This window comes from Myodes glareolus, chromosome X, assembly GCF_982192425.1.
Source record: "Myodes glareolus chromosome X, mMyoGla1.1, whole genome shotgun sequence".
NCBI classification, from domain to species: Eukaryota; Metazoa; Chordata; class Mammalia; order Rodentia; family Cricetidae; genus Myodes; species Myodes glareolus.
Window position 1 is genome coordinate 69,345,913 of NC_142053.1, and position 14,040 is coordinate 69,359,952.

At 39.3% G+C, this 14,040-nt stretch overlaps 1 pseudogene; it reads right to left on the minus strand.

Annotated features, from left to right (window-relative positions):
* Positions 1-11,397: 11,397 nt before the first annotated feature.
* Positions 11,398-11,587, minus strand: LOC148117364 (Nuclear RNase P; annotated as a pseudogene).
* Between the last annotated feature and the right edge of the window lie 2,453 nt (positions 11,588-14,040).

The window sequence follows — 14,040 nt, forward strand, 5'->3', positions numbered from 1 at the left end:
ATGTTTGTAGATGACACTAGAGTTATAAAGGTTTGATTGAGAGTTTTTTTTTTAATTACTGGTGATGTAAACGTAGTATGCATAAAGAGGAATCCATACTGTAAGTTTTAGGTTATTGTCTGTTACCAGCCTATATACATATTAGAAATATAAATTTCTAATATTCTGAAAGGCATGAAATAAAAATATAAATGTGTACATAAATATGTATTTGAAAATGAATAAATAAAAAATTTTTATATATATTCTCAGAAAACATTTTCCCTTCCCCAAGTCTTCCCAGATACAACCACCACCATCCATCTCTGGGCCTTTTTTATATCTATATTTAGAAAACAAACAGACAGACAAGCCAAAATAAAAATAATAAAAAAACAGAAAAGAGCAGGAAAGTTCACAGACATACACATACACATGCACCCACACATGTACATACACAATTCATTAAAAACACAAAATTTGAAACCATAATATACAAGCAAAAGTCCAGTAAGACACAAATATTCCCCCGCAAAGCCTTCCAAGAAAAAAGTCTACAAAAAATGTCATTGAGTTCTGTAAATATCTGTCCATTTGAATTATGATGTTACTTAACTCTACCATTTCTCTGTTTAGTTTTTGTCTAAATGGCCTCTTTATTGTTAAGAGTGGGGTATTGAACTCTCCCAAAATCACTATGTGAGGATCAACATGTAATTTAACCTGTAGTAGAGTATCTTTTATGAATTTGCATGCCTTTGCCATTGGCACATAAATGTTTAAAATTGTGATATCTTCTTGGTGGATTTTTTTCTTTAATGACTAAATAATATCATTTCTTATCTCTTCTGATCTAGTATATTAAAATGGTTATGCTGGTTTGTTTATTGTGTCAGTTTGCTTGGTATATAGTTTGCTAACATTTTACCTAGAGGTAATGTTTATTCTTTATGTTAAGGTGTGTTTCTTGGATGCAGCAGAAGGATGGATTCTGTTTTCTAATCCATTCTGTTCTGTGTCTTTTTATTAGGAAACTGAGACTATTAACATTAAAGTTATCAATATGTACTATTAATTGATTCCTCTTACCTTGTTTTTATGGTATGATCCTCCTTCTGATAAAATGATCTGGAATTATATATTTCTCATAATTTTATGGATACGGTTAACCACTTTGCACTGAAGTTTTCCTTCTAGCACTTTCTGTAAAGTTCAAATGGCAGATAGATACTACTGAAATTTGGTTTTTCTAGACAGATGTTTCTATTGCACCAGGTCTTGCAGTCATTAAGACCCAAAGAAACACACAGAGGGTTATATTAATTATAAACCCTTTGACCTATTAGCTCAGGTTGATTACTAACTAACACTTACAATTAAAATTAAACCATAATTCCTGTGTATGTTTAGTCATGTGGCTTGCTTCCTCTACATCTGGCTTGTAACTGCATGTGTGCCTTTCCTCTTCCCAGAATTCTCTTTGTCTGCTTGTCCCTCCTATGCTTCTGCCTGGTTCCTGGCCAATCAGTATTTTACTAAACCAATATGAGTGACAAATCTTTAAAATGAACAAAAGCAATATCTTACAGCAGATTTTTATTGTGGAGTGATTTTCTTTCTTCTTCTTTTGTAATTTTGAGTTTTTCTGGGTATAGTACTCTGAGCTGGCACCTGTAGTTTCTTAAAGTTTACGGAACATCTGTTTAGGCCCTTATGACTTTTAGAGTCTTAAATGAGGTCAGACATCATTTTTATCTGTCTGCCTAGAGATGTTACTTGAACTTCCCCTTTTCAACTTTTATTTTTTTCTATTTTGTATAATTAGTGCTTTGCTGATTTATTGATTGATTGATTGAATTTACATTCCAGTCACAGTTTTCCCTCCATCCTCTCCTCCAAGTTCTTACCCCATTTAACCTCTGTTCTATCCCCCAATCCACACCTCCTCTTTTTCTGTTCAGGAATATGCAGGTCATGCAAGGACAGACATCAAACATGGCATGTAAAGTAGCAGTAAAATTTGGTACCTCCCTTTGTTTTAAGGCTTGGTGAGGTAAACCAGTATGATGAATAGGGTCCCAAAGACTAGTAAAAAAGTCAGAGGCCCTGCTCCCACTGTTAGTAGTTGTACAAGAGAACCTAGTTATACAACTCTAACATATAGACAGAGGGTCTAGGTCACTCCCAGGTAGTCCACATGGTTATCAGTTCAGTCTCTGTAAGACTTTATGAGCCATGGATAATTGATACTGTTGGACATATTCTTGCAGTGTTCTTGACCCTTCTGGTTCCTACAATTCTTTCTCCCACTCTTCTGCGTGATTCCCTAAGCTCCACTTAATGGTTTTGATGTTTGTATGTGGAGTTTTTATTGGGATAACTGGCTCCCCAAATAACCACACAGAGACTTACTATTAATTATAAATGCTTAGACAATAGCTTAGGATTGTTATTATCTATTTCAATTTAAACTAACCCATATTTCTTATCTACATTTTACCACATAGTGGTCCTTTTTCATCTGGTAACTGCACCTCTTTCTTCCTAGTCTTCTCTCAGTCTTGCTCTCCCCCCAACTTCTTTCTGTCTAGATAATGAATAATTGCCTCTTTATTAAACAAATGAGAGCAAAACATCTTCACAGTATACAAAAAGATTATACCACAGAATTTGTGGATTGGAAACTCTTTCCATTAATTACTGGATGAAATCTCTCTGATAACAATTAAGGTTACATGCCTATCTATGAGTATAACAGAATATCATTAGGCATTATTAAATTGATATTAATTTTTTCATCATGTTTGGTCTTATCCTAGGTCTCTGCGTCATTATTATTATGTGTCATGGGAAATTTCTTTTTTGGTCTGATCTATTTGAGGTTTTCTTTGCTCCTCTACCTTAATTATCACAACCTTTCCTAGGTGGGGAAACTTTTCTTAATTAATTTTGTTGAAATTTTATTTGTGTCATTGGCCTGGATCTCTTCACTGACTTGGGTCTCTTCTTTCTCCATACCTATTGTTTGTAGATTTGATCTTTTTATGAGTCCCAGATGTCCTGGAATACTTGTGTCTTTTTTTTTTTAAGATTTAACATCTCCTTTGATTGTGGTACCTGTATCATCTACTTCATTATCAATGTCTGCTGTTTTCTCTTACGTATCTTGTACTCTGTTGTTCAGATGTAACTATGAGATTTTTTAATCTAAATTTTAAGTGTTTCATTTCCAGTTTTACTTCATTTGGAGTTTTCTTAGTCATTCTATTTCTATGATAAACTCTACTCTCACATCATAAATTGTTTTTATTATTTCATTCAATTTATTTTATTTTCACAGATTTCTTTAAAAGATTAATCTGAATCCTCTTTAATGTCTTTGGACATACTTATGATTGCTGTTTTGAATTTCTTATACTGTGGAATAATGCTCTTATACATTGTAAATATTTTTCACTCATATTAGTTTAATAAAATGATAAATGGCCAATTTCTATTCACATTAATGTGCTTGGTTTTGTAAGTTCATGAATGAAAAGGAATTTTGTCCTTAGAATAAAGCATATCTTGATTCTCACCCATATCTGATTTAAATGTTTAGATAAAATGTTAGACTTCAGAATTTTGAATTGAATTTAGAAAGTATTTAGTGTCTGTGACAATTCTAATGGAATAACAACTTTACATGTGAAGTTGACAATTATCTTAGAGAATCAGGATCTAAATATATAAGTAGAGTATTTATACCTCTTATCTAATTACACATTGACATCTCATTTCCATTTTGTAATGACATTAGAAACAGAGGGTCTTTAAAAAGGAATTGTGATCTCATGAGGACAGAGCTATATTTAATGGATTAATGTCCTTATTGGAACTCTGAGAACACATGTTTCTGTCTATTTTCTATTTTATTAGGATTTAAGAAGAAATTTGTAATCTTAAATTGGAAAATGAGCCATTATTAAAATCAGATCATGCAGGCACCCTAACCAAGGAGTTTTATTATCAATCAGTGTAACAAATAAATATCTATTTTTATAAATCACTCTGTCTTTGGAATTCAAAGCTATAAAAATATCAATTGTTTATCATTGTTGATTTTAAGGGTTATTTGTATATTTTGGATAGCTGTCTCTTCCAGATGTTCCTTGAAAATATTTACTTCTACCCTGTAGCTTTGGTTTTCATTCTCTTCATAACATATTCAATAGAGATTTATATTTTAGTCCAATGAAATACAACTCATGAATTTTTAATGAATTATATGTATGTTGATATATATAGTGAGACATTTGTCGGGGTCTGATGCCAGCCTGAACCCTAAATTATTTCTCTGGACCAGATGGGAGGTGTGAGATTAAAGATACAACTCACATGGCTTTATTGGGAGGGAGATTTTCAGTGATCCCTCATAAAATCCTGAATTCACATCCTGAAAATCTTTTGTGTGTATTCTTCAAACATCCTTATATAACAAAACATAAACTGAGGGGGAATCCATTAGCATTCTTTTTCCTAGGTATGCCACCTTTGTCACATAGGTCTAATTAGCATCTCTTTTCAGGCATCCTCCAAACTACACAGAAGGGAGCAGAACAACATTAGCATATCCTGACCATTTGTTAGGGAGGTGACCACCTCCTGTGTGGCAGATCCAAACTATGGCCTGGAAGTCTGACTGCCATTCAAGGTAGAAATATGGGCCTACAAACATTATTAAAACAAGGCCAACTTCAATTGCTTTAGGAGTTACTTTTAGATTTTAAAATCATTTTAAAATAATGTTCAGAAAGAATTGTATTGTCTAAACTAATTTTATAGGAATATCTTTGTTGAAAAATTTATCTCAATCAATTATATTAAATTTATTCATTTACTGTTTTATTGAGCTGAATAGTTGTTTATTGAAAACAATTTCTATACTAGAAATGATGATGTACGTTGTACATCCTACCTTGAATAAAACAAGAATTATCTTGTGATCTGAGGAAGAGAATTATGATTCTCATTGATTTTAACATTTGCTCAGTCAAACAAAGTAATGTGCATTGGGCTGGCCAGAAATGTCCTATTTATTCAGAGAGAAATTCTGAATCACATTTTATTAGTGCAGAATTGGCAGAAATAAGTCAAATGTAATTGTGAAGATTTGTGAAGGTATCAATTTTAAAGATAGTCATCTGATTTTCTCTTTTTTAAATTTATTTTTTAAAAAGCTATCTTGTCTAATTTTACATGACAAATCCATTTCCTACTCCCTCCTCTCCTTTTGCTCCCTCCACCTTTCTCTCTAGAACCCCCCATCCCACCCCCATCCAATCCTCAGAGCCCTGGAAAGGCTTCCCATAGAGAGTCAACAAAGTTTAGCACATTGCTTTCAGACAGGACCAAGGGCTTCCCCTCTATTTCTAGGCTGAGTAAAGTATTCCTCCACCGAGAATGGGTTCCAAAAAGCCAGAAAAAGCAGTGAGGATAGATTCTGGTTCTACTGCCAGTGGCCCCAAAGTCTGTACCAGCCATACAACTGTAATCCACATACAGAGGGCCTAGTTTGGTCATCTGCTGGTTCCCTCATGGTAAGGCCAGAGTTGGAAGGCTTCCATTAACTCAGGTAAGCTGTTTCAGTGGATATATCCATTATGTTCTTGACTTATTTGTTTATGTTCTCATTCTTCCTTCCTTTCCACTGGACTTTGGGAGCTCAGCCCAATGCTCCACTGTTATTCTCTGCATATGCTTCCATCAGTTGCTGGATAAAGTTTCTATGGAAACATTTAAGATAGTCATCAATCAAACTACAGGGCTGTTCAACTCTATCCACTATTGCTTAGGGTCTTTCCTGGGTCATTCTTGTGGATTTCTGGGAATTTCTCTAGTGCCAGGTGTCTTGATATTCCCATAATGGCACACACAATAAAGATATCTCGTTCCTTGCTCTTCATATCTGTCCTTCCCCTATCTCAACCATCCTGTTCCTTCTAGTTCTCCTCCCTGTAGCCCCTTCTCCCATCTTTCTCCCCTTCTGCTTTTACTTCTCCCCTCACCCCAAAGCTTCCAATTATCTCACACAGGTTTACAAGTGGAATGAAATAGAAAGATGAGCATGGTATGTACCCACTCACAGGTGAATACTAACTCTAAAGCAAATGATAAGGACCCTTCAGTTTGTGACTCCAGAGAGGCTAAGTAGCAAGGATTATCCTAAGAGAAAGATGCATAAATCCCCTGGGGAAGGAGAAATAGACAAGATCTCCTGAGAGCTATGTGGGTGATTACTTACCTACTCATCACACAGGTTAAGGTACCAAGTTAAATAAGGTTGTCAACAACTTGGCATGTTATCTGTCAAATGATAGCAGAGATGGTCAATTTTACAGTAATCATTACATGGTACCAGCAAATCAATTGTGTCCATACTAATGCCTAATCAAATAAGTATATGTGGAAAACCATGTTGTACTGCTTTTGTTGTTTTATTATTATTATTTTCCATCTTTCTTTGTTTCTATTTAAATGCTTATTGGCTTCTAGGAGAACTGCATAAGACACCTCAGGCTTCCATTTTACAGCTGCATTTGAAAATAATGCTAGACCTCTCTAGCCTAGAATGAACTAAAAATGAAGTGGAAAAAAATCTGAGCAGGTGTGACCAATATGGATGGAAACCTACAGAGGCCTAGACACAAAAATATAGCTATATTTGTCACAGCAAAACATAACTTGGAAATAAAGTGAAGGCAGTTCCTTCTGTTCATTTATTTATGGAGATCACTTATCAGTGCTAATTTAGGCAGATGCAGGTAGGGAAATGTCTTATTTGCTGGTTTATTGTTGTGTAGAAACACCATGACCAAGGTAATTCTTAAATTAAAGTGTTTAATTGGGTGCCTGTTTACAGTTTCAGAGGGTTAATTCATTTTTATCATGAGAGGGGAACGAATGGACATGGTGCTAGAGAAGTAGTTAAAAGGTTTTTACTCTGATCCACAGACAGCAGGCAAAGAGAGAAAGGGAGAGAGAGAGAGAGAGAGGGAAAGAGAGAGACTTGGCTTGTCATGGGCTTTTGAAACTTCAAAACCTACTCCCAGTGATATAACTGTCCCACAAAAAAACACAACTACTCCAACAAGGCCATACCTCCTCATCCTTCCCAAATAGTTCATTGACTGGGGAATAAGCATGTACATATAAGAGAGTTTGGAGGTCATTCTCATCTAAACAACTACCAAAAATGATTTGTTAATTAATGCATTCTTTCTACAAGTATAAGAATGTATACATTTAAACACTTTACAATTAGTAGACACAAATGTTGCTTCTTGAATATATCATTCATATGACAGTTGACTATAACCCAGACTAGAAAATAAAAAGACCAATGCCAGAAATCTGTAAATTGTTCTAGAAAATTATTTTAGGTGTATTACATTTGTTTATGCTACATTTGTTTAACTCTGTAAAGCTGTGATTCTTTGCCTGTCTAAAATAGATGATGTTCTAATAAAGAGCAGAGTGGCGAATAGTAAGGCAAAAGAAAGTATAAGTAGGGCTGGTAGGCAGAGAGTATAAATAGGGGGTGAAATCTTGGGAAAAGAAGGGGCAAGACAGAATGAGGAGAGGAGGAAGTCAGGGTTCAGTCACCTAGTCAGCCATGGAATAAGAATGAAAGTAAGATATACATAAGCAATAAAAGATGGATGGAGATAGAGACAGAGACCCACATTGGAGCACTGGACTTAGCTCCCAAGGTTCATATGAGGAGCAGAAGGAGGGAGAACATGAGCAAGGAAGTCAGGACCACGAGGGGTGCATTCAGCCACTGAGACGGTGGGACTGATCTAATGGGAGCTCACCAAGGCCAACTGGACTGGGACTGAATGAGCATGTGATCAAACTGGACCCTCTGAATGTGGCTGTCAATGAGGGCTGACTGAGAAGCCAAGGACAACCGCACTGGATTTTTATTCTACTGCATGGACTGACTTTGTGGGAGCCTTGCTTGTTTGGATGCTCACCTTTATAGACCTGGAAGGAGGGGGAAGGACCTTGGACTTCCCACGGGGCAGGGAACCCTGACTGCTCTTAGGACTAGAGAGGTAGGGAGAGGTGAGGAGGGGGAGAGAAAAGGGAGGTGGGAAGGAGGTGAAAATTTTTAATAAGTAAATAAATAAATAAAAGAAAAAAGCCCAAATGCAAAAAGTAGATGGGATAATTTAAGATAAGAAAAGGTGTCTAGAAACAAGCCAAACTGAAGCTGGTTGTCCACAAGTAATAATATATCATTTGGGGTGTGATTTATTTAATAGTTGGGTAGCAAGTCCCCCAAAGAGTTCAAAGATCAAAGTATAAAGAACAACAGAGTAAAAAGGGGGCGGGGGGGGGGAACAACCAACAACAGTAAGCTCTTTTGGAATTGTTTGCTGGTGGGATCCTGTAGACTTCTAAAGATTGCAGGCTTTTACCACTGCTTTTGTTTATACCTTTCCCCACAAAAGTTGACAGTAAGATTCTATTGCTAATGGTATCATATATATGATTCATAAAATTTAGAGAAATCTAGCTGATACTGGCCTAGAAGTTTCATATCTATTCTCCAGCATTCAGAGTGCTGGGAGGTGCTATGCAAGCTACCAAAAGAGAAAAGTAATAAGCAGTCTTACCCAACTGTGAACCTCGAAGGCTACCATATTCACTATTCCAGCAAGATATGCCCATTGATGAAATAGTGGCACAAACGTGTACTTATATTTTATTTGTATTCTAATAAATAAAGTTTGCCTGAAGATCAGAGAGTAAAACATCCTTCTTGGTGAGCCTCACACAAAAGGCAGTCGTGAAACACATTTTTAATCCCAGTAGCCATACTAGTTTGCCATAGAAACTGGTCATTTTGGTGCATGCCTCTTTAATTCAAGAACTAGAGAGGAATATAAGACAGGAGAAGACAATTCTCAGGCACAGTCTCATTCTGAGGATTCCTGGAGGCAGGATCGCCATTTTGGGCTGAGGTAGAGGTAAAAGCAAGTGACTGACAGTTTTGTTTTTCTGACCTTCAGGTTCAACATTAACAACTGTCTCTGGATTTTTATTAATTGTGATACACAAATGTTATAGGGGATAGTCAAAAACTTTAAGATTGGATTACCACCCTGTCCACAAGATGGACCCTATACCTGGCACCAATATTGGGGTCAACAACCTGTGACTAGACAAATCATAGGCTCTATGAGAGAACTTACTATTATTGTGCTGCTAAATGGATTCCTAATGACTTCTGCCTTTGACCACAGACTAGTATATCTCTCAACCCTCATAGAGAAACTTCTTTTTGCAAGAGATACTGAAATACAGTAAGGCCTTTAGCCTTTTTACATGTGGTAAATAAGAAACTGTGAAATGCTTAACCATAAATAGTAAAATTACATCTTACCCCATCCTCCCAAGTCTCAGGGTTATTAGAAGAACAGAAAACAGAAAGATATGCAAGAGTCAAGGTGGTAGAATACTACAGTTTAATTGTATTTTCTGAACCAATAGAAGAATTACGCATATGATCTTTCAAGAGCTATAATAGCATATTCAATAACTTCACAAGCTCAAGTCAAACAAAATGTGAGCATGGAAGTCAATGGTAGGGACAAAGGAAAATTGGTCATTGACAACTACTGTAATAAGAGTATCAGTTTCCCTTAAAAATATGACTCCTGGTAGATTTCCTTCACTCTAGGAAGTAACTCCGAACCCAATACAGTAATTCAACTCAATAGGTTTGGGGGAAAAAAAAAGCATGTGAAGTTGTGTAGGTAGAGAGGGTTAGGTGGATCTGAGATGAGTTATATGACCTATGGTAGGTCACAAAATTAAAAGGATTAGTATTGTGTGAGAGAGATTTGTGGGGAGGAGAGTCACTCACAGGAGTGGTAGGGAGATAGAGGTGGGAACATGAATGTGTGTCACACACATGCAAAACTGTTTAAACAAAGTTTAATTAATAGAAAATATTTGAAAGGCTTATTTATTCTGAAAGAAATAGTATGAACTACAGTGGAGTGCGGGGCGCCATCCTGTCCAGCAGGAAAGAACCCCACCAAAAACGAGAATTCCTTCTCTGGTCACATCTTTATTTGGAGCATTCCCTTGAGGAAAATTGGGGGAAGGGACGATAGAACAGGGACGAGAGAAAGCTTAGAGAGAGGAAGTAGGGTCCCGAGGCATCTGCTTTTAAACGGTGGAGCGGCTTGAACGCTGTCCTGATTGGTTAATGCCATTCTGCTGGTCTGAGCATGTGCAGGCAAGGGTGCAGGCAGGGGTGCTCAGCCCCACATGGCTACCTCCAAACTGCAGGACCACCTGTGCCTCCAGGTGGCTCCCAACATCTCCCCCTAATTATTGTCTTTAAGAGCAATAAGGCAAAACTATTTTCCAATCTGGTCCCCACCTAGACGCAGCATGCCAAGGATATCTGCTCCCACCCATCCCCAAGGAGGGAAAAGGCAAAATAGAGTCAGAGATAAGAGGTTGCACAGGGTGTTGCTCAAGTCGATGGTGTGAAACAGCTGCTCTTGGCACCGCCCAGAAGGTCATCTCTGCTGTCTCCGTACGAATCTTCCACAGCAGGACATTCAGCATCCATTGGGTCATCTTCTTTATCTCTCTGGTCGGTCTCGCTGGCATCCAGATGTATGTCAGCATTCCTAGAAAAACATAAACAAAACTCTCCTCCCAAATTAACATTTAAGAGTACTAAAAACTCTCAGTGTAAAAATTCAGCACAATCAGTACTGGAAGTAGGCTGGTTTTGAACTTAGAGACCTGTAGGTCTCTGCTTCAAAAAGCAAATCTTGTTTGCCTGTACCAGCAAAATTTTGAATTAAAATTAAGTGTAAAGAATGCAAGAGAAATCCTTTCTCTGGGGGAAGCTGTCACTGGTAGTGTAGTCCCCCTCTATTGTTTAAAAACCAAAGCAGTTGTCACTGGGAATTGAACTCAGGACCTTTGGAAGAGCAGTCAGTGCTCTTAACCTCTGAGCCATCTCTCCAGCTCCCCTATTCAGATGGAAAAACCTCTAGGTAGCATTGTTTATTTCACCCGTTGCCAGGGGCAATAGGTAATGATAACCAGGTTGACGCGCCTTTATTATGATAATTAGGACCAGTTCTTTGAGGGAGAATGGACGTCGATCATCTGGCTACTTCCTGCTGACAAAGGGGCGATGTTTGGGGGATAAATGTTTTTATCTGACTGAATTCTTGGCGACAAATGTTTTTATCTGACTGAATTCTTAGCGACCTTGGCTGAGGGCGGCGGCAGCGGACGGCGGCGGCAGCAGACGGCGGCGGCTGCCATAGCTCCGCCTCTGAGGCCCAATGTGGCGCGCTCCGCATGGCCCCGCCCCGGGCCGTGCGCGGGCTCGCCGTTTCACCTCAGGCAATGAACTCGCACCACCGGCTGTGAGTCTTTTTCAAGCTCCGGCGAGGGGGGGCATCCGCCCACCCGTGGAGGGGCTTCTCCTGCCCGGTCCGCCCGCGCGCAGAGCCCCGTTCTCTGGGAACTCACCTCCCCGCTCGCCCATGTTGCTATGGAAACACAGTTTTTCCGCAGAGCCGATTCAGCTCCTCTCTGCCTTCTATGGCGCCGCTGCTCACCACGCAGCTTCCGCCTCAGTCAGGCGAGTCCGCTCAGGTGCTGAAAAAGTCCTCCAAAAACCATAGCCCCGCCAGAAGGCCGGGACATATAGCCTCTGATGTCACACGGACTTTAGCCTGCCCGCGACCTGGCTATTCGCAGGCCTCTGCGGACTCCAGCAAATTTCCCGCCAGCAACTGGTTAGCATGGCCATGCCTCCCGAACGAGCTAGCACTGGAGAGTGCAATTTTGCGTCTCCCTCCTGAGTAGCTGGGATTACAGGTGTGCACCACCGTGCCTGGCCCACTTCCGTGTTTTTAATCAGGCATTACCGCTCAAAGGCGGGCCGGCTGCCGCCAGCACTCTCAGCACGATCAAGCAGCTTGTCTTTCTCAGTCAAAAATTAAAGTTTTTTGTACGTGAGAGCCAGAGACTGAGCTCTCTTAACAAAATTAGGCGAAAATCACCTCCAAAAGCTCTGTGGCTCTTTAAGAACAGGGAAGGCAGTGATCAAGTTCGCCTCCCTACGAGACTGTTGCCTCCAAGTCTCTTATCAGCGAGTACGCAGGTGGACGGAAAGGGAGCGGAAGCCGCGGTCTCCCGTACCCCTTCGTCCTCATAGTCCCGCCTTAGTTACCTCGCCTTTTTTGCTGCTGTTTACATTCCTCCTGCACTGAACTTAAGGGATTTTTCTTCCCCGTTGCTTTCTGTACCTTCTTTCAGATACCTTAACTTTGATTTTTTTTTTTTTTTTTTGTATTTTCTTTTCTATTTAGGCCTATCCTTTGAAATTCCTTTTTACATTTCTTTTCCTCCCCTTTCTGGGGATTTCAACCGACGTCACTCACCGCTCCATGTTCTCAGAGTTCTGAAATTCAAGGCTCTCTGTGCTGGTGTCTGATTTCAGCTTTTTCTCCCGGGCTTTCTCAGGGTCCCCCGGCGTAGTTGTCAGGGTCCCTCAGCGTCCCGGGGTTTCGAGCACCAGTTGCGGGGCGCCATCCTGTCCAGCAGGAAAGAACCCCACCAAAAACGAGAATTCCTTCTCTGGTCACATCTTTATTTGGAGCATTCCCTTGAGGAAAATTGGGGGAAGGGACGATAGAACAGGGACGAGAGAAAGCTTAGAGAGAGGAAGTAGGGTCCCGAGGCATCTGCTTTTAAACGGTGGAGCGGCTTGAACGCTGTCCTGATTGGTTAATGCCATTCTGCTGGTCTGAGCATGTGCAGGCAAGGGTGCAGGCAGGGGTGCTCAGCCCCACATGGCTACCTCCAAACTGCAGGACCACCTGTGCCTCCAGGTGGCTCCCAACAGTGGAGGGCACTGAAGCAAGGTTTGTCTTACTTTAAAGTAATCCAGAGATAAGAAAATCAGATAGTGACCTGTCTGAGCTTCACTAGCTAGCCAGCAGGCAAGCTTCCTGCAGGTAGTCATCTCCAACCCCCACCCTCAATTGATTTGATCCTGTAAGCTACAAGGTCCTTTCTGCCCCCAAACCCACCCTTCCCCTGATACTTCAGAAGAACTCTTAACCAGAAGTGGCAACAGCACACAGCAGACCATGAAAGAAGGCCAAGAGAGATCTCAGCAGCTCTCTGAGACACAGAGAGTGACTGCAAAGAGTAGACTAAGAGCAGTTCCCTAAGACACAGAAACCAACTGCAAGGATTGGATCAAGAGGCAAAGACACTATCGACACCAATTGGAGGAAGAGATATGTAGGCACCAAATGCAAAAATTCATTCAACAACATGAAAAGCAACATAGTAATGCCAAAACCCAGTAGGCATAAAACAGGAATACCTAATCATCCTAACCCAGACAAAGCAGAAGAAAATGACCTTAAATATATCTTTATGAAGATGATAGAGACCCTTAAAGAGGAAATGAAAAATTCCCTTAAAGAAACAAAGGAAAAAAACAAACAAAAATTGAAAGAAATCAATAAATCTCTTAAAGAAACTCAAGATAACCAAAAAAAAAGTCAACAAACAGGTGAACGAAAAGTTCAAGACTTGAAAACTGAAATAGAAGCAATAAAGAAAATATAAACTGAGGGAATTCAGAAAATGGAAAATTTGGGTAAATGAACAGGAACTACTGATGCAAGCATAACCAACAGAATATAAGAGATGGAAAAGAGAATCACAGATGTTAAAGATACTATAGAGAAAATAGATTCATCAGTCAAAGATAACATAAATCAAGACCAGGTGAGCAATTTAAGTAGACATAACCAAAAAAGAAATAGAAGCTGTCATCAAAAGCCCCCCCCCAAAAGACTGGGGTCTTATGGTTTTAGCAAAGAATTCTACCAGAACTTCAAAGAAAAGGAAATGCCTATACTTCTCAAATTGTTTCACAAAATAGAAACAGAAGAAACTTTGCCAAATTCTTTTTATGAGGTTACAGTTATCTTGATACTGAATCCACAT